The sequence below is a fragment of the Eupeodes corollae genome, chromosome 1, assembly GCF_945859685.1.
Source record: "Eupeodes corollae chromosome 1, idEupCoro1.1, whole genome shotgun sequence".
Taxonomy (NCBI): Eukaryota; Metazoa; Arthropoda; class Insecta; order Diptera; family Syrphidae; genus Eupeodes; species Eupeodes corollae.
In genome coordinates this window covers 35,873,021-35,895,683 of record NC_079147.1, presented here as the reverse complement: position 1 = coordinate 35,895,683, position 22,663 = coordinate 35,873,021, and the positions used below count along the sequence as shown (strand labels likewise).

Below are 22,663 nucleotides of genomic sequence, written 5' to 3'. Positions count from 1 at the left end.
CACTGATTTTGGTAATAAAATTCAATGATTTGCAAGCGTTGCTCGTTAGTAAGTCTATTCATGATGAAATGTCAAAGCATATTGAGCATCTTTCTCTTTGACACCATGTCTGAAATCCCGCGTGATCTGTCAAATACTAATGCATGAAAATCCTCACCTCAAAAAAATCACCCTTTACTTAACAGTTCGTTCGAAATTGAACTCGAGGGTAAACTGATGAGCATTCCTGGAACTGCGAGTATTATGGCTAAATTGTTTAAGGGGGGGAATGTAACTGGCTAATTCTACTGAACATTGTTTGTAAAAGTATCTGTAAAACAGCGAAAGGCATGAAATATTGCGCCCGTGTTTGAGAGATGTAAATGTTTCGGTTATAGTTCTATAGCTTCTCATTTTCAACGCCCTTTTTTTGTATCCTATCTAAAAGGCTCAAACTTATTTTAGGCCTAAATATGCGAGTTATATTCATGTTTTGGACGAAATGTGTTAAATAAATGAATTTACTTTTGATCTAGATCTGTCAAACCACAAATTTCCCGTTTTTGATTTTTCGGCAGTTTTGCCTTTCTTTGTGTAGTAACCGTGGCGTGATGGTTAGTGCGATGGACTGTCATGCGAGAGGTCTTGGGTTCGATCCCTGCCTATGCCACCTAAAGTTTCTTTCACTGGTACTGCCTCTTGCGAGGAGTTTACAAATCCTCCAAGAGTAATCTTTGTTATTAAAAGTGCTTTTTCAAATTAGCCTTTCGGATTCGGCATAAAACTGTAGGACCCATCCATCTTTGACACATGAATGGTTGAGAGTTGTAAGTCCCTAGGCCCTAGTTCTCAACGGATTGTTGGGCCACCTATTTTTTGTACCTTCCTTTGCACTTATACACTGCCAATCACTAGGATGAGGCCACATATTTTTCAACAGATTTTCGGTCCGATACCTGTTGGATTTCTTTAACCCGGAAAATTTTACTACATGAGAGTAGGTACATATTTTCTTAAAACAAAGTGATACAATTATAGGGTTAATTAAAAAAGACCGTTGGAATTTCCCTACATTAATGAATGAGCTACCTAAAAAGGATATAAAAAAGTGAGTCACTAGGATGAGGCCAATGGGAATATTTCGCTGTAGAAGAAAATTTGGGTTACAATATTTAAGAACGTTTTACAAATAACTATTTTTATTAAATTTCAACTACAAATGGGTTCCGGAAAGACGTTGACAGTAGCAAAAAGAGGACAAATCGATGCTTTCAAGGAAATGGGACTCTCAAGCCGAGAAATAGCAAGTAAGCTAAACAGAAGTAAGACAGTTGTAAGCAACTATCCTGCTGATCCTCAAAACTATGGAAAAAACCAAAAAGGACGCACAGCCCAAGCAACAACATCCCGAGAAAAGCGGTTAATTTTACGTATTGCTTCAAATTCTACTCAATCAGCTACTAAAATAAGGTCCAGAAGCGGAGTATCAGCCAGTATTTCGACAGTCCGAAGGATAATAAGAAAAGATGGTACTATCCAGAGAAGAAAACTCAAAAAGAAACCTGTTCTAAAGCAAGTACACAAGAAGCTGCGAATGAACTTTGCAACAGAACATGTCTCTTGGAGCAGTCAATGGAAACGCGTCGTCTTTTTGGATGAAAAAAAGTTTAGCCTTGACGGCCCCGATGGTTACAACTTTTATTTCCATGATTTAAGAAAAGAGGAACTAATTTTGGGAAGACATCACAGCCGTACATCAGGTGTTATGGTGTGGGGAGCTATCACCTACTATGGCAAAATCGAATTGGAGTTTCTTTCCCTAACAATGAACGGAAACAGCTACAAATACTTGTTGGAACGCTCATTTCCGAAGATGAAAAATATTTTTGGACCTCTGCCTTGGATTTTCCAACAAGACAATGCCCCCATCCACACTTCCAGGGTTGTCAAAAGCTGGATTTTATCAGAAAACGTAGAGCTTTTGCCATGGCCACCCTATTCACCGGACTTGAACATAATCGAAAACGTATGGGCATGGCTATCTCGAAACGTTTATGAAGGCGGTAGACAATTTGAAGACAAGGACTCCTTAATTGAAGCTATCCGTGATGCCTGGGACGAGATTTCACTTGACTATTTAAAAAATACTTGATGATTCCATTCCAAACCGTCTAATAGAGGTCATATCGAAAAATGGGGGCATACTCATTATTAATTGAGAAAAACTTAATAAATAAATGTTTGAAAACCAAAAACTGTAAACATTTCTTTCATTTTTTTGATATTTTATAAGATTTTTCATGTGGCCTCATCCAAGTGACGCACTTTTTCATACTGTTTTTAAGTAGCTCTTTAATTAATGTAGGGAAATTCCAACTGTTTTTTCTATTTAACCCCTTAATTTTATTACTTTTTTTAAAGAAAATATCTACCTACTCAAATGTAGTAAATTTTTATTGGTACGAAATTTCCAGCAGGTATAAAGAACGAAAATCGGTTGAAAAATATGTGGCCTCATCCTAGTGATTGGCAGTGGCCAAATTATTAGTACAATTACTAATAATCAGTTTTTGACGGATATCTGCATTTACCCATGGAAAACGATATATGGGATGGGGATGCTTCATATTTTGTACCTATTGTGGATGGTTAAATTTGCAATATTGGTGTTGTTGAAAATTATTCATAAATCAGAATGAATTTGACCGAAGACATCGATTATTTTTGAAGGCCCGCAGTGGTCTGTGGCTTATGGATTTGAATTGACCTGCGATTTAAGAAAAAAAACCCACAAGAAAAGTCTAGTCGATCTTCGCCAATTTACGTCGCAAAATTTTTCTTATGGACCTCATCTCTAAAGATGATTTTCCAACTGAAATCCATTTAACGAACACACTATTGACGCTGCGCATAGTAGTTTGGTTTTAATTCCCATACGAATTGAATTTTGTATGTGCACAATTCCCAAATCACGACTCAAAATTCACAGTGGTGTTGTCTACAACAGGCCAAATTCTTGTGAGCGACGCGGAATTGACTGCCTTCGATTCTGTTGTACATTTTCAAGAATAGTGGCGATGTTTCGGCAGATCTTGCTTTTTGTTGAAGTCTGTGATAAAATCAATTTCAAGAAGTTATACACCTATGATGGAGGAAAGACCGTAAGGCGTACAAAAGGTACGAGTTCGAAACATGAAAATGCAGTTTGAAAAATGACGCAAACAAATATTAACCATAAATTCATATAATGAATGTTTTTACTATCACTACAACAGTCGTTTTGTTGTTTTATAAAGCAGAGTTTTCGGATTCTGTAAACAATCTCCGTTTGAAATCATAATTGACAACAAATTGGTTAATTTGTATTTTTTGTATCTTAATTTTGCCAAGTAATTTTCTTTCAACACATTTTATTAACTTCTCATTGAAAATTATTTTAATTTTTTCAAATTGACATTTCTCGACGTTTCAAGGTCCCAAGAGTCGAAATAAAAGATTTTTAGAAAGATGTCTGTGCGTGCGTGTGAACGTACGTTCGCGACGTTTTTTCGTCGTCCATAGCTCAAGAACCAGAACAGATATCGACTTTAAATAAATTTTGTTATTACAGATATTACAAGAAAATTTCGTTGGTGGTTTTTTTTACCATAGCAGTTTAAAAAAAGGTGAACATTTTGGTTAACCCTTAATATCTCAGAAATCAAAAATGCTAGAGATATGAATTAAATTGTAGGTATATAATATATATTAACGTGATACCAAACATCTTTATTTTTTGAAAAAAATCCAATTAACGTTTTTTTTTTATAAATCAAAAAAACTAAAAAAAAATGTGTCACCTCGAAAATTTTACGAATACAAAATGATTTTATCTCCAATACAATTTTTTGCCACGAAAAATAACGTGTTTAACATCTGGTAAAATTTTGAGAAAAATCGAATTAACAGTTTTTTGTATAAAAAATAAAAACCTAAGAAAAACATTACTCAAAGTTGGTAAAAATCGAATTACGAAGCAAATATCTTTTCAAAAATTTGAGAGTACAGCTATCAACAAATTTGAAAAAAATGTCTGCAAAATTTTGAGAAAAATTGAATTGACAGTTTTTTTTTAACAAAAAATAAACACTTAAATAAAAATTTAACATGAGTTGGTACAAATTAATTTTCGACTCAAATATATATTCAAAAATTTGAGATAATGGCTTCAAACTAGTTTTATCTTATAAGAAATATTGTTTTCAACATTCAGAAATTTTTTTAGAAAAATCGAATTGGCAGTTTTTCTTACAAAATATAAAATCTAAAAAAAAATAATACTAAAACTTGGTTAAAATTTACTTTCGACTCAAATAGCTTTTCAAAAATTAAAAATATTGTCTTCAAACTTTTTTTATTTCACAGGAAATATTGTTTGCGATATTCAGTAGTTTTATTTATAAAAATCGAACAGTCCGTTTTTTTTCATAAAAAAATAAAATCTATCAATACGTTAGTTGTCATTTTTCAATGAAATTGATGAATTGGTATTATCGTTGTCAGCAATCAAAATTTTTGATAAACTGTGAATGCTCTTCAGAAATTAGATCTATTGTGAATGATTCAAATTGACATTCTTGGTATTATGGTTGTCAAAATATTTGTTGATTATTAAATTTTCAGTCAATCTTCAAATGCGATGGATTTGGCTAGACATATGTATGTAGTAGACAAAAGATCTTTTTTAGTTACATTACAAAATCTAATTTGGCTCGCTTTTACATTCATTCAAAACTTTAGACTTTCGAAAGAAGCCTCCCTTAATGTATTTTTAGATATCAACGACAAGTTAAAACACAACAATCCATTCCCAAAGATTCCTTGCGCAAGGAAGCTACCAGTTGAGTGTTGGGAACAATTTTAACATTGGTATGGCTCAACCAACGGTTTCAATTGTTTTGAAAGAAGTTTTAAATGTCTTGCAAATAAATATTTGTCCTAAATGGATAAAATTTAACTATTCAATGGAAGAAGAACGCCAGGCTACTTGGTTGAGTCTCGTCTTGGTGGGCATAAGCTGTTTCCACCGCAATCTCTGCCCACTTCTTACTCATGAGTGGCTTTGAATAAACACCCATAGCGAAGTCTGGGTTCTCTTCCATCCCTTCTACCAATCTGGCGAGCTGATTTTTGTTACTTACAATTTTATTTCTACGTAAAGAAAACACTAAAATTGAATAGCACCATTAATTTATTGCAAACTACTTACATTTTTAATTCAAATCAACCAAAATAAAATTCGTCACACGAAACAAAAGCAGTCCGTTGAAAAATTGTAAATGAAATTGAAACGTCAAAAGTAAATATGCACAACTCACAATAGATTTTTGATCTTTGTTCACAATGGAATTTTTTAAGATCAATTGTTATGTCAAACACTCCGATCGATTGCTAGAATGTTCGTCGGACGTTTGATTCCCTGCTGATAAAAGGGCCCTAATATTCCTAAATAATGTTCTTGGCTAAAATCTAGCCCTGAAGGTTCGAATTGTACCTATGCACTTTGTATATTATTTATATACATATATTTTTGCTATGACATATGACACTTTTAAAGAGTAGACAATTTATGTTTTCAGTATTCATATATTCGTAGGTGGGATTGCAGAGAGCAGACAAGGCATCTAAATGGTATGGTGTCATATTAATAGTGCTTTTTATCTTTACAACCAATTGAAATTAATTTGCGACAATGATGAATGGAAATGCTGTGATACATAAAAACGTGCATCATTCTTCATTCTCAAATAAATGAATGCCTCATCATACTCTTTGTGAAATTATTTTTTGTTGTTGATGTCAAGAACAATCTAAGCTAAATGTATCTTTCTTTAAATCTTAAGAAAATAAAACCCATAATTAGGGTTTTGACACAATTTTTTTTATATCACGACTTAGTTAAACACACAAAGTATATTCTAGTGGAAGTCTAACTTTTTGATTTGAATTGAATTCAAATATTGTAAATGACTTAATAAATTCGATTTAGAAAAATACCGGCTTCTATAGCCGAGAATATGAGACTTTATTTAGTTAGAATAAGTCGACATCGATTTAAACAGCTGAACAATATCTCACTAACTATCGTGAGGAGATTTTTGCACAAAGATCTTAGATTATTCGCTTAACAAGTTCAATTGATTCAGCATTATGAGTGGAATTAGACAACAATTTTGGGCTACAAATCTACTACTAGCATTTTGATCTTGTTAACAAACAAAACAACCAGATTGACCATATTGCGATCGACGTCAGACACGCTTCCAGCATTATGGATGTACGAACTTTCCGAGGAGCTAACATCGACTCGGACCACTACCTCGTTATAGCCAAGGTAGCACTTCGGATTTCCAGAGGTGCTGGGAGAAGGTACAACGTCGAACGGCTACAATCGCCAGACATCGCCAAATCCTTTTCCGACCGAGTTATAAGTAACCTCTCTCGAAGTTCTCTGCCGCCAACACAATGTATCAAAAACCAGTGGCAACATGGAAGGACCACTTCTGCAGACTGTATAACGGCGACAAAGAACTGAATTCCGCTGTCAGGCAGGATGATCCATTCAATATAGACGACGAAAGCCAACAATCCCGTCCTCCCGACTTAGACGAAGTAAAGATTGCCATATCTAAGTTGAAGTCTAATAAAGCCGCTGGACCGGATGACTTGAATGCCGAGCTCTTTAAAGCAGCTGGAGATAAGTCGGTTAGGAGCATGCACCAACTTATCTGTAAGATATGGTCAGAAGAAAGCATGCCTGATGAATGAAACCTCAGTATTGTTTGCCCGATCCTGAAAAAAGGAGACCCTTTAAACTGCACCAACTATAGAGGAATCAGCCTACTTAACATCGCCTATAAAATCTTCTCTGCCGTAATATGTCAACGTCTAAAGCCCATCGTCAACAACCTAATAGGTCAGTGTGGTTTTAGACCAGGAAAGTCCACAGTTGATCAAATATTCACATTACGGCAGATCCTGGAAAAAACCCAAGAACACCAAATCGACACCCACCATCTTTTCATCGATTTCAAGGCCGCATATGACAGCATCTACAGGGACGAGCTGTATAGAGCCATGTCTAGTTTTGGCATCCCTGCCAAACTCGTCCGTTTGTGCAGGATGACCATGGAGAATTCACGCTGCTCCATAAAGGTTGGAAACAACTTAACAGAACCTTTTGATGTCAAAAAAGGTTTTAAACAAGATGATGCGCTGTCATGCGATTTTTTTAACATCGTGCTTGAAAGAATAGTGCAGAGCTCAGACGTCAACACTAGAGGCACTATCTTTCAAAAGTCTGTCCAATTACTGGCATATATGCTGATGACATTGACATAATCGGAAGAACTCAGCGTGATGTCAATGGGGCTTTTGTGAGTATTGAGGCAGAGGCGGCAAAAATGGGTTTAACGGTTAATGAGGGCAAAACAAAGTACATGGTGTCGTCATGAAAGGACATACAACACCGACGTCTTGGTCAAAACGTCACCATCGACAGACATTACTTTGAGGTAGTCAAGGACTTCGTCTACCTAGGCTCCGCTGTAAACGCAGAAAACAACACCAGCGCTGAGATCAAACGCAGTATAACTCTTGCTAACCGCTGTTTCTTTGGACTAAGAAAGTAATTTAGTGGTAAAGTCCTCTCTCGAGGGACCAAAGTGTTGCTATATAAGACCCTTATCATACCCGTCCTGCTATACGGTGCAGAAGCATGGACTATGACAAAAGCGGATGAAAGCACCTTGGGTCGCTTCGAGAGAAAAATTCTTCGTGTGATCTACGGTCCCGTATGCATCGAAGGGGAGTGGAGGAGAAGATGGAACGACGAACTGGAGACATCTAGCTAGGGACCGAGCTAGATGGAGAAGTTTGTTGGGTGAGGCCCTAGTTCACACAGGACTGTAGTGCCAATAGTAAGTAAGTAAGTAAGTAAGTAACAAACAAAATTAAGGAATCTGGTTAGGCTACGAAAAACGTTTTTATTCATCGGCAACGTTGCGAGTTAAAGAGCCAATGATTTTTATAAACCCTTAATTTTGTATGCTTATATCAAATTTGGTTTGAGCATTGTGTCGGGAGTGGAGAAGATGGGTTTAGTGGTCAATAAGGGCAAGACCAATTATTATATGCCGCCATCAAAAAAGGACATTACACGAAGACGTCTTGGACAAAACGTCACAATTGACATAACTTTGAGGAAGTTAATGGGCAGGTTCAGACGACATAAGGGACTTGAAAGTTAGACAAGTTTCTAGTATCTGATTATTATTATTATTATCTTAAAATCAAGGCAACTTTAATGGAAAGTTGACTAGAAAGTTAGTAATTTGAAATTCATATGACATTTGAAAAACTAACTAGATGCCTTGGTCAAAATTTACGTTCACAGAATGAAGTTAACTGCAAATGAAGTCCCTTATGTTGCCTGAACCTGCTCAATTACTTTGTCTACATAGGCTGCTATAAATTCAGACAACAACACCAGTGCTGAAATCAAACGAATAATAACTGTTGAAAATCGCTGTTTTTTTGTATTTAGATGGCACTTGAGTAGTTAAGTCCCCGCTCGAGCATCTAAAGTCACCACCCATAAGACGCTTATCATTCCGGTTCTCATTTACTGCGCTGAGTCTATAACCTTGTCAAGGCAGGATACTTCGGGAGAAAAACTATCCAGCTAATTTTTTGTCCCACTGAAACAAAGACGAGCTGTACAGACTGTACATCGACACTTATCTATTCAAAACAATAACAGTTCAAAGACTTATAGATTGCTAATGGGTAATTTCGAGTGAATTGACATCAACACTCTAGTCCGAAAGGTGTTCGATTCCAATCTCTAGCGAAGGTCAGTGCAGTAGAGGAAGACTACGACTCAGGTTCTGCACTCAGCTTTAAGGACCGCAATCAACTTGGTGTGCGAAACTGGAGACAGCTATCTATAGGCCAAGCTGGTTGGAGACGCATGTTAGTTGAGGTTCTGGTTAATTCCAGACTGCATCAAGATTTTGAATCTGAGCTTCGGTTTTTGTTATGTGCCCAAATTTAAAAAAATATCCTTTTTCCAATGTATTTCAAAAATTGTATATGATATGTTTTGTTCTTTTTTGTCAAGAACCGTTTAAGAATAAATGGTTCGCGCTTTCTTTCAGGACTAAAGGTAAACCTGATGTAATAGAGTGATTTTAAACCCAGGCGCCCCTTCTATTTAACTCGAATTGCTCGAATTCGAAAAATTGGTACTGTGTGTCTATTTGACTACTTTCAAACCAACGAAAATCGAATAGTTCTAGTAGTGCCAATTATATTCTTCTGAACTTTCGAATAAACGAGGAACTACTTTCGTCAAAGTGTAAGAAATGCTCACTTATAGCCGGACGAATGAAGTGAATATGAACTCCATTTACCACCCAGTGTCATTTTTGTAATAGTTATTCTTATCAACAAATTTGATGTTTTTTTGTTTTTAAAACTGTCAAACAACTCGAAACTCGTTCGAAAGACCAACATTTTTTGAAATAAAGTTCATCCGATTTACTTTCACACGTAGAATCGGAAATGAGTTTCGAATAGAATCAAAAATAGAGTCGAGTCACATAGTAGGGCCCCAGATTCAGATTAAGGCCAACAACAATTTATTTCTAAGTGTGCATGATGTGAACGTACGTTCGGGATACCATTTTTAATCTTCCATATAGAAATTGAAAATTGTACTTAACTCCAAATATCCCACGTACCAATATCGCTAGCTGCTTCACTTTAATTTTATATTTTATAATTTAACACGATACCGAATATGTGCAATTTTGTAAAAACATTAAACTATGTTTTTTTTTTATTCAGAAAGACTGAAAAATAATAAGAAAGTTTACGAATAAAAATAATATTACCTCCAGAATAATTCAATGAAACAAAAATTACGTTTTTGACATGAAAATTTTGAGACAAATCGAAGTTACCTAAAAAAACACTACTTAAAGTTGGCAAAATTAATTTTCAACTAAAATATCTTTTTATTAAAGATATTGGCTTGAAACTTTCATCTTATAAACAATGTTTTCAACATTTTGTAAAATTTGTATAAAAATCAATTATTCAGTTTTTTTTTTATACAAACTAACATCTACAAAATAATACACAAAATTGGTAAAATTGGTGTTCAATTCTCGACATCACGTGAATAAATGAAAGTTAGAATTATTTATATACAGAAAGCTTGGTTCTAAGAAGTTGGTAATCTTATATCAAGCTTAGGGTTTTGTCCTTCATACTTTGAAGCTCAGTTGTTGGAGATATCAGTTATTTGCTGAAAAAACTACCTTGTGCTAAATCAACTCTAGAACTTGCAGCACTTCCTTTGAAAACATTTCAAAAAACAAATGGTGGATTAAAAAATCAAGTTTTTGAGAATGTGAATGCGTGTTCCGAAGAAATGTTACATCCAAAACCATCTTACACTCTTTGGTTGGTATCAAGGTTTATTGGCATTTACGATATTCTAGGATGGAAAGGGTACATGTATTTAATAACAACAGGCTTGTTTAGTGCAAACAATTAAATCATTCCTCTACCGTTCATAAACGCTCCACTGTCCGCCTATAATAAACTTTACACTGCATTGGCAGTTTGTGTGACAAATTTGATTATAAATTTCTGGTGGTAAAATTTGACCGGCCTCTTCATATAAGTAAAGAAATCGTTGCCGCAGCTTCATCTGAGTTCCGTCTATCAAAATTTGTAGTCAGATTGGGTTTACCTGTTAATGTCCTATATTGGTTCAATAGGTTTTCTGATGAGTGGAAGTGCCCTGCAAGAGTTAATGAGTACTATTTACGCCCTGATTGCTGTTGAAAAGATGTCAACATTAGCCAACATGAATTAGAGGAAATCTAAAATCTCATGAAAAATGTTCTTGGTGAGTCTCATTCGTTATGTGCACTTAAACAAAACCATAATAAAGATGCTAAGAAATTTTCTTATTTTGCATTTGCAATCGTCTGAGTCAGACCAGACAATTGAACAAACTCTAATGCGTGGAATGAAGAGTATGGGTGGCTTTACACGAGGGCGTGGAATCACTGATAGTGTACTTATAGCAAATGGGTTTTAGGGCTGACTGCTACTCATGAAATTTGCTCATCACTCGAAGAATTCACTGACGTTCTATTTTTTACTAGTGAGCAGCATGAGGATTTTGGGGAGGCACGTAAAATTAGAGATATTACAGACATTGCAAAGCTGTCAAATTGGCTCCAAAGTCATCCTCCATGAAATCATGTCAATAGCGAGTGGCATCGTTGGAGATGATAAAGTAACTTACTTCAATGCTTATTCTCTAGGCATGCAGGCAATGAGCCATATAGTGGGCCAACGAGTTTCAGAAGTAAGAAGGGACATACAACTACAGTTTTTTTGTGGACAATTAAAGACACGAAAAAATGCTTACCATATTTTTTTGTTTGAAAATTTAATAAGCTTACTTTTCGTGTGAAAAACACGTGTTTTCCTTAAATGCCGATAGAGTTATTTTACAAACTAAAACAAGTATAAACAAATTCATATCATATTTTTAACTTCCCATAGGAAGTTATTGTAATGGGTCCGATTTGTCAAATTGAAAATTTTGACATTTCTCGACGTTTCAAGGTCCCTGGAGTCGAAATAAAAGATTTTTAGAAAGATGTCTGTGCGTGTGTGTGTACGTACGTTTGTACGTCCGTACGTTCGCGACGTTTTTTTCGTCGTCCATAGCTCAAGAACCAGAAGAGATATCGACTTCAAAAAAATTTTGTTATACAGGTAATAAGGCACAAAGATGCAGAAAAGGCTCTCAAGAAAATTACGTGGGTGGTTTTTTTACCATAGCAGTTTGAAAAAAAGTTGAAAATTTTGGTTAACCTCAAATATCTTACGAACTAAAAACGCTAGAGACTTGAATTAAATTTTATATAATATACTGTAACGTGATACCATAAAGGTATATTTTTTGAAAAAAATCAATATAACGGTTTTTTTTATAAATCAATAAAACTGAAAAAAAAATTTGTCACTTCTAAAATTTTGAGAAAAATCGAATTGACAGTTTTTTTTTATAAAAAATAAAAATCTAAAAAAAAATATTACTTAAAGTTCGTAAAAATTGAATATCGATTCAAATATCTTTTCAAAAACTTCAAATTTGGGCTTCAATCTTATTTTATCTTATAAAAAATATTGTTTTCAACATTTTGAAAAATGTTGAGAAAAATCGAATGGACAGTTTTTTTTACAAAAAATAAAAAACCTAAAAAAAATGTATAAAAGTTGGTAAAAATTGATTTTCGACTCAAATATCTTTTCAAAACTTTGAGAAATTGGCTTTAATTTACTTTTATCTTTCAAAAAATCTTGTTGTCAACATTCAGTTAAAGTTTTAAAAAAATCGAACTGACAGTTTTTTTACAAAAAAATAAAAACCGACAAAAAAAATAACAAAAGTTGGTAAAAAATGATTTTCGACTCAAATATGTTTAAAAAACTTTGAGATAATAGCTTGTAACATAAAAGTTGGTAAAAATTGATTTTCGACTCAAATATCTCTTCAAAAATTTTAAATATTGGCTTCAAACTAATTTTATCTTATAAGAAATATTGTTTTCAACATTTGGTAAAATTTTTAAAAAATTCGAACTGACAGTTCTTTTACAAAATATAAATCTCAAAAAAAAACAATACTAAAACTTGGTAAAAATTTACTGTCGACTCAAATTGCTTTTCAAAAATTAAAAATATTTTCTTCAAACTTTTTTAATTTCACAGAAAATATTGTTTCCGATATTCAGTAATTTTTATATAAAAATCCAACAGTTCGTTTTTTCATAAAAAATAAAATGTACAAAAAATAGTACGCAAACTTTTTTAATTTCACAGAAAATATTGTTTCCGATATTCAGTAATTTTTATATAAAAATCCAACAGTCCGTTTTTTTTCATAAAAAATAAAATGTACAAAAAATAGTACGCAAATTTGGTAAAAATTGATACGAGTACATATAGACAAACTTTACAGCAAGACAAATCGACAGACGGTATGGGAAGTTTTCAGTGTGGGTCGCATCCCATCCTCTTTTTTCTTAAGGGATAAGCTCTAATTTTGTAGAAGATTATTTTTGATTAGACAAATAATTTTCAAGATAAACCCAAAAACCCGAAAAAACCGTATGTTTCTCTTCACTGCCGCTAGAGTTATTTTATAAAATATGTATAAGAAATACGAAAAAATTCATTGAAGATTTTTTTTTATTAAATTTAATGAGCTTTAATTTTGTGAAAAAAATTGTTGATACGACAAATATTTTTTAAAATAAACATCATGAAAAACCGAATCAAACTCCATGTTTCTCTTAACTGCCGCTAGAGCTTACGTCGGATTCTTGGGGACTTTTTTTTTGTGTCATCACCAAATATCCTTTAGTAATTGTGCCAAGTTTCAAAACTTTTTGATTTTTTTTTTGGGTGAAAGCAATTTTTTTTTTCATTATTGACTAGAGATAAACGACTTAAGTATTATAAGAACTAAGAAAGATTTTGACCTCAAGTTTGTTTTTTCACAAAAATATAATTATTAATAAAAATCGACTCTAAACTCCAGAATAACTTCAACTATAAGAGCAAGTTGCCCCAACCCTATTGTGTACTTTATTTGAAAACTTAATTTGCCAATCAATCAAAATCAATCCATTTTTTCTAATAATAAATTTCAACTAAAATATGCATAATTAAGTATTTTAGATCAATGACATCTCGCTTTGCTTCTCTGCATAATATGCGATCGATGGTTTGAAGTATTTAAAATACCATATGCGAGTAGGTAAGTTATTTTTAAGTTCAAAGAGTTCAACGATTTACTCGATAAATCGAGTGAGTTTGCATAATTTTCAAATGAATCGCGTGGATTATAATAAAAACAAAATGCACTGGAATCGGTCTTTATAGTGCTTTAGGGGGGTACGAAATATAATACTTGGCGGCAAGCGCCTTCAATGTCGAAGATATGCTGGCAAGTTAGCGGATCAAATTCCTGATTAAAATTGTTAATAACTCATTTGATGGGGGTTAATGGTTTTGAATACATTTTTGTAATTTTTGAAACAAATCGTTTTTAACTTTTAAAGTTGGAGCACTCATGTTCATGTCTTAAAAAAAAAATCATAAACGGGATATTGATGCATGAATATTGCTAGAATCTTTTGAAGACAAGAAAACATTTGTTTCAAATTCATCATCAGTCAGCCTCTGAGTTCTTCATATTTCAAATTCCGATTCCAGATGTGAACTTAATTGCAAAGCACTACAGAGTAGTACACATTGACATTGCAGTTCTTGATGTGCCGTACAGTGCAATGTCTGTATTTTCTAAATGGATAAAACAAAAAGCGTATGAAAAGCTTTTTTCCAAGGCCAATTATTCTATTGAAGTTAATTTTGCAAAACAAAATACTATAAATTAATTTGGGGCAGAGGGAATCAAGTTGAGTGTTGTTTTTTAAATAGAAGTCGGTGTCTATACCGCGCACAGCTATAAATACATATATCCATTTCAAGAGAGGATGGTGTGGTTAAGTTTAAATTATTATGGACACAAGTAAAATAAAAAAAAATTGAAATGAAAGTTAATTAATTTCTTTTTTTGTATTTGAAGGTCATCATAAATGAAAAACTTTATAGCAACGATAGAGTTGAAACACAACGCATTGGGATGCATTTATAAGCGATGATGAACTCAATTTTACACTAAACTTAAGTCTAAGATAATATACATTGCGGGTCATAAGTTAAAAGCAGGATTTTTTGAGAAGTAAAATCGATATTTCTCCCGTTACATAATGGATTACAAAAAATAACTATGGTTAATGAAAGACTATTTTGTTAACAACAATATGCGAAAATAAATCGGGTCATTAGATTAGAAGCACATAAAATAAATGAAAATAAAATGCAGTTATTCATATTTTGTTTAAGTTTTTTGGGTTTTATTAAATATTTAATAATGTGTGCTGCCACCAGCCTTTAAAATAACTTCAAAAATTCTATCTTTTAGGGATTTATAAAGAGATTCCAAGTAGTCCAGTGAAATCTCACTCCATGCCAATTTTATACCATGAATAAGCGCTTCCTTGTCATCGTATTGCTTCCCTCACTCATACACCTTACGTGTAAGCCAGCCCCACACATTTTCCATTATGTTAAGGTCCGGGGAATATGGTGGCCAAGGCAGCAAGTAGATGTTTTGGTTTGCAATGAAGGATTTTACCTCTCGGGCTGTGTGTATCGGAGCGTTGTCCTGCTGAAAAATCCATGAAATTGGTCCAAAAAGCTCGATAATTTTGGGGAATACTGAATTCAGCAAGGCTTTGTAGGTTTTTCCAGTCATTTTACTACCTTGGACTACCAAGTCTATAGTGATGCCATAAAACGAAAGTGGAGGTTTTTTTTTAAGCTTCAGGCGCTTTATGTGTTTAGCATTGCGGATCGTGCGTTTGACAGTCGATAAGCTGGCCTTAACATTAGTTTTATCCCTAATTTTAGCTGCCGATAAAGATTAATTTTGACGCTATTCTAAGTATATTTCGCGTTTCGCGAAGTGTTAAGGCAGAGGAAGTGTTTCCTTTATATTTTTTTAGATACGACGATGGATTTTTTAAATAGTTGCTGACACAATGATCACTTCGATTTATTTTTCGGGCTATAGCACGGCATGAAAGTAATAAACATCTATTCTTGACATTTCCTCCACTGTCAAACATTTTTTCTTGCCCATTTTTATTACAACTCAATAAACAACAATTAATTTATGAAATGCACCGTTTATAGCGAAAATAAAATGAATTCACTTCACAAGACAACGTTTATATTATCACTGCTTCTAATCTTTTGACCCGATTTATTTTCGCATATTGAAAGTTTGTCATAAAAGATCCGTTAGCTAATTCTCTTATATTCCCAAAATTTACATTTTGTTGTTAATAAAGAAGTCTTTCATTTACTATAGTTGTTTTTTTCTAATCCACTATGTAACGGGAGAAATATCGATTTTACTTCTAAAAAATGCCTGCTTCTAACCTTATGACCCGCAGTGTATGCTCCTATCAAATTATTTCGCAAGTTATAGTTATCATTGGTATTCATCATTGAAAACAAACATTGGAATTTGTTTGACAGGTCGTTTATAGCCATCATTAAAAATGCCTTTCATTGAAAAATTTGTCCTGATTGAAAGCCACCGACAAATTTTTACTGACAGAAATCTGTCATTGGAATTGTGTGAAATTGGAACACAAATCAGTGGAACGATTATTTTCACTTTTGAACATAAAAGTATCAGTTGTTGACGAAAATGAATTTCCGTCCGGAAAATAGAAAAATAAATGTTTAGAGAAAAATAAATGTGCAGCTAAACTTTTGTTTCTCAAAAAAATTCTTCGTGTGATTTCCGATGGATCGGTATATAATTTTCATTTCTAATTTAATTGATTGTTATTGTATAAATTATTAATAGTTTGCTACAATTGCTTTAAACATAGTGTTTACATACTTGCATTATCATTAATAAATATTGTATTATATCCTGTACTATTTATAAGTCAATCTTAATGTACAGCTGTTATTGTAATCAATAAAAATATCAAATAAATATCAAATATCAAAAAGGGAAACACCGTCAAATGTCGATTCAAAAATGTTTCCCTATCAAATTCTATGATAGCTATAACTGGCGCCTTAAACGCAATTTCTTGCAAGTTCTAACTTGGAACTTAACAATATTTTGAACTCGACTATTTCTTCATACTTAATCATATCAGTTTAAAATCACTTTTGAGTTCTAGGAATTTTAGATCTTGGTGAAATCGAACTGAGTTTTAAGGCGATTTTTGCTAATTTTGTAGCACCTCGTAGCTAGTTCCGAAGTTTAACGAAAAAAAATCAAAAACAAACGGAGGTCAGCTTTGGTTGGAGCGCATATTTATATATATTCTCACTTTTTCGAAATAAAAATTGTATTTTGGTGTTTTAATGGATTCCTTCTAAGATTTTTTTGATTATTTTTTTAAATGTACACGTGTACACATATCCGTGTTGCACTGAAAATCTTTCCTTAACATCTTTCCAATTTGTAAATTTGTAAAATTTCTTGTATTCCAAAAGTATTTGAAAAGTTAGTTTGCAACAGGTTAACTTTAACTTAACATGGTTTTGTAACAGGGAAATCAACCGCAAAAAACTTTGAATTAATAAGCAATAACATTATTACAAATATGAAAAAATGGTTGAAAACAGATATTATTTTTACAGGTTTTACAAAGGCATTTGACAGAGTTAATCATCAAGTCTTATTAAACAAACTAACTTCTCTAGGCATTCACTCTTCCTAAAGTGGCTTGAATTATATTTAGCTGGTAGAATTCAAATAGTAAAAGTTGATAGCTCGCTCTCGAAATATATCTCGGTCCCATCTGATGTTCCTCAAGGAAGCCATTTGGGTCCATTATTATTCTTGTTGTTTGTAAATGATATAACTGATATTTTTCATAATTCAAACTGCCTTCATTTTGCGGATGATCCCAAACTTTACCGGAAGATTTCTTGTCAAGCCGACTGTGTTCTTCTTTTGGAAGATCTGTTAAGGCTTGATAATTGGTGCAAGCTAAAGCTAAAAGCTTCTAAATGTCAAGTCTTGTCGTGTTTAATTATACTATCAATCATGGATATTTAGAGCGTGTAACAAGAAAGAATGCTCTAGGAGTAATCTTAGATACAAAACTTTCCTTCTTAACGCCCTATGATTATATCATAAACAGAGCAAATCAAATGCTTGGTTTCTTAAAAAGAAATCTCTGTACCATTCACTGGTAAGGTCAGTTCTTGAATACTGTAGCATTATTTGGAACCCTTATTACAATAATTCAATAGATGGAATTGAAAAAGTTCAGAAACATTTTACAAGGTATGCATTATAAGCTAAACTAGAGGATTGTAAGGCCTTTCATCATACAAATTATGTCAGGAATGAACCCATTACGCGTTGCACAAGAGAAGTGAATTTAATTTGCAATAGGATTGTTTTTAATCTTGATATTTCGAGAGAATCTTTTAAAAAATATGTTTTAAATAATATTTAAACTGTAACCTCCTAAAAAAATGTTAAGACTTAATCTTTTTTATCATTAAGTTGTATTTATTAATTGTAAAATATAAATTATATTAAATTATATTTCCACCAACAATTATATTATATTTTATATTAGTATCGAGTCTATAAGATTGTAATCTGATTGATAAAATAAAACTAAAACTTAATAAAGTTCAAAAGAAATTGGTTCCGGAGGAATTTATGTATACAGTTTAGTTGAGCTTAAGGTTTTAAAAAGTAACTTAAAAATTAAATTAAATTAAATTAGGTGGCGCAACAGTCCGTGAAGAACCAGGGCCCAGTGAATTACAACCCTCAACAATTCCTGTGTGCGAGTAATTGCAGGGATGGAGGGGACCTACAGTTTATATGCCAAATCCGAACGGCTAATTTGAGATGCACTTTTTCATGACAAAAATAACTCTTAGAGAATTTGTCAATTCCTTGCAAGAGGCAGTACCCGTGAATAAAAACTTTAGGTGGCACAGGCAGAGATCGAACCCAAGACCTCTCGCTAACAGTCCAACGCACTAACCATCATGCCACGGGTAACTTATCAAAATAATTTTTGATCTTATTTTGATTCTCAAAGGTGAAAAATTCGGACGCCTTGTTAAATTCCGTCTTATTTTCTTGTCTTTATATTTCAATTGGGCCTGTTGGGGCTGGCCTTTCTCTTCCGACCCACTCGTGTGAACTTTCATTTTTGTTTTTCCCCTCATGGACGTTACTGAAGAATAAACTTCGGACCATCCGTCGCCTTTGAGGATGTACTTTTAGCCTGCAGCAAGGAAACTGTAACTAAGATTATTCACAGCACTGAAACTCCCAATGTTGTGATGACAAAATTGACAAGAATTAACAAAATTACCAAGGATGAGGTGTAGTACCCGTGGCATGATGGTTAGTGCGTTGGACTCTCATGCAAGAGGTCTTGGGTTCCTTGTGCCACCTTAATTAAAAAAAAATAATTTTCGCGGTTACTGCCTCTTGCGAGGAAATGACAATTCCTTTAAGAGTAATTCTTGTCATGAAAAACTGCTTTCTCAAATTAGCCGTTCGGATTCGGCCTAAAATTGTAGGTCCCTTCCATTCCTGACAACATTACTCGCACACAGGAATGGTTGGGAGTTGTAAGTCACTAGGCCCTGGTTCACAACGGACTGTTGCGCCACCCAATTTATTTATTTATTTTTTACCAAGGATGAGGTGGCTGAAATAAGTCATGAGATGGGAGCTGAAGACAAATCAAAGTACAAAAAGAGTATTAAATTGAGAAAAAGAGTAAGCTTGATGGTTGCAAGAAGTTTCCAAAACCCAGAAGATTGTGTTTACGTGATTGTTTTTAAATTCTTAAAGTTACGAAGCATGATCATATGCTACAACCTACAATACATATAAATGCAATGTTCTCTCTAAAACACTGCATAAAGAAGTCTGGATTACGGTTGAACACCAAATTAATGAAATGTATCTGCGTTAGATAATGAATATAATAGAACCTATTGGGAATCTACATATAGATTTATTTCTCTTCGGAATATTTCTTTCCTTCGAAATTTGTTTCGTATTGTGAACTTTCTTAATGGTTTTTGCAAACAATCTTCTATATAAGAATTTTGTCTCCAAGGTTGTTGGGAAGTAAGAGTTGGACTGTTAAATTTTGGTAAAATTTGTCAACGGCTGCGTTCAACCTCAGACAGATAGGGTATCCGGATACTTTTTTGTTAATGTTTTACGTGTAAAATAACCGCTAATCAAAAACATCTGAGATGTCAAAAAAAGAATATAAAGGTATCCAAGAATTTCTGGGGTATGTTAATATCTGACAGAACAGCTGATTCCACAAATGATTGAATTTCAAGAAACTTTAAAATTTATTTCAGCTTTTTGTATTTGTTGGTAAACAAAAAGATACAAAATGTTAGTTGAAGTTGTACTTGAGGATGTTCTGTACATAATAGACGATGAAGAAGCTATTTGCCAACAATCTTTAGAAGGTTATTATGATCTATTTTTTTAAACTTCAAAATTGACTAATTTTGCTCTCGTTTTGTAGATGACCAATTTGCTAGGTTGTTTTTATTTTTTGACAGCTATCTCAATACAGCTATCCAACTCGTTCAACAAGGTATCTAAAAATCCACCTATATCCAAGATACCCTATCCAACACGAGATTGAACGCAGCCAATGTGAAACAAACCAAATAGACGAGGCTAATACCAGTTAATTTACGGCCAAATTTACCAAATTTGTAAAGTGTAGAATATTATTTGGGCAGCAATTGTTGACAATTGGTAGTTTTGGTCAAGGTTGGGAACAGACCTAAAGAAACATTCTGATTTAAGTTCGGTTCGCAATAACTCCTAATAATGATACAAATTCCTCCGAGCTATTAAAAGACATGGTTTGCCAAATGAACTTTAGGTGTAGTCATTCAAAATGTCGCATAGACCGTCGTTCAGATGGTCATGAAGCTAAAAGTCTTGCCATACGTAAGTTCTACTATTTTAATGAGCTGGATTTAAATCGAACCGTTCTATGTACATAAGACTCGCATGGACCGTTGAAAGGTTTTTTAGACTTTTGTCTTTGAAGTACATATGTGTGAGTGGGATAATCAGCCCTTCCAAGTAACCGATCATAAGATTTTTTTTTTCTTTGCTAACTGAATCGGGGAATTAATATTTCCGCTGCGTCTGCAGCGTTTGCCGGAAATAATTGGGATACAATTTTGGAAATACGCCGTTACCCTTTGCATGAAATTCGACAGGTTCAGACGATACAAGGGACTTGAAAGTAAGACTTTGTATTTTTTGAACAATCAATTGAAGGTAGAGGTTTCTGAAGTAAATTTATCAGTTTAAAATGTATGAAACTTGCAAAACTAACTAGTTTCCTTTATTAAATTTAGGATCGAAGAACGACTAAAAAGTCATTTATGTTGTCTGAACCTGCCCTTTTATATGTGTTGTCAACACTATTTACTTTTGCCTGTATGCATGGCACGAGTTTGACATTTTGAACGTTCATTGAAAATTGTTTCCGAGCTTTCACCGATTTGTGTTTCCAAAAGGCTTAAAGAGTTGTTCAGACTTTATTAATTGTGAAATATGAATGAATTTATAAATATAATTTAAGCTACGACTCTACTAATGGATATGAAAAACTGGGATAACTGGACAAAAGGAAAGTTATTTTATTTTTTATTTTTGGTTTCTCTTTATATAAGTAAGGATAATAACTAAGTGATTGTGTTCTAAGAATCTGGAATAAATTAGCAGCAAAAACATTTCTGATCCCGAACATCAACTTAACTAAATTTAGCATTGTACAACAAATTGATTCAAAAATTTTTCAACATTCTAGAAAATAATAAAGCAAAAAAAATTAAATTTAAAAAACACGTAAAATAAACGAAACAAAACTGATTAAGTTCTCTTTGTCAAAACTTTGAAAACTTTTATATGTGATGCCGGTACCTTTACAGAATAAGGTACCTCGGAGAGCCCGGAAGCGGCTTAGCTTTTGCAAAAACTTTCGCTAGCACTATAATAGGTATGCGATAAGCGATCTGTAAAGTCTTTCTTTGCACTGACTAAAACAAAGTGTAGGGACGCTCCTGGAGACTTATACCCACTCTCCTACAGGAGGAAAAGAAAGACAAGATCGATAATCGAAGATGATTGATTAAACAAAGTTCTGCCAGCTACACTAATCATTGCTATGATGTTCATCCCAGAAAATTAATTGATCACCATCCATTTTATATTGAGGCTCTAGTCCTCAGTTCAGTTAAACTTTTTTGAAACTAATGCACTCTCAGAATTCCTTTTTTTAAATTTAAGATTCTTGTAAAACTTTTCTTTAGTAAAAATCATCTAAAAAACTTAATACAAATTTAAACAATTCCACAATCCGAAAACAATTTCTAAAACCAATTTTCACTTACTTATATTTTTGTCGTCAATATATAAAATATGACCAAGCCGCAATACGCAAAGTTATTTAAAAATAAAAACTATATAAACTTGAAAAATTTCCTCGTCACGATCGCACTTTCGAACAACACGACTTCCAACGTTTCCCAACACTAACTAAACTAACTGAAAAGAAATCCAGTTCAAAAAGTGAACGTAAGGCAGCCACAATCTGCAATTGGATCGAGTCAGAGCTCCGAGTGCTGGCACTGCTGGTGCTGGTGCTGGAAGTGGAGGAAGAGCATGATTTTTCTAATCGAAATAAAACAAAACAAAAATCTTCTCTACTATATTTGTACAAATGTATATAAACGAAAGATGCGATGCGATGGAGGAGGAGTACGTCATCGTTTTGTGCAGAAAACAGCAACAAAAAAGGAGACCTAAGAATGACAATAACAACAACAGATCTCGAGCAGGTCTGGTCTCTGGTTCTTGTTTTGGTTCTGGTGTTGGATCTGGATGCCTCATTGCTGATTCTAGTGCAAC

General features: G+C 33.5%; 1 protein-coding gene across 1 annotated transcript in view; it reads right to left on the bottom strand.

Moving 5' to 3' along the window:
• LOC129940716 (SPARC) overlaps positions 1-22,350 on the bottom strand; it is a 31,919-nt gene extending 9,569 nt beyond the window's left edge. The window contains exon 1 of the mRNA XM_056049155.1: positions 22,147-22,350. The gene's annotated coding sequence lies outside the window, so the exon portion shown is untranslated. The remainder of the gene's footprint in view (positions 1-22,146) is intronic.
• Between the last annotated feature and the right edge of the window lie 313 nt (positions 22,351-22,663).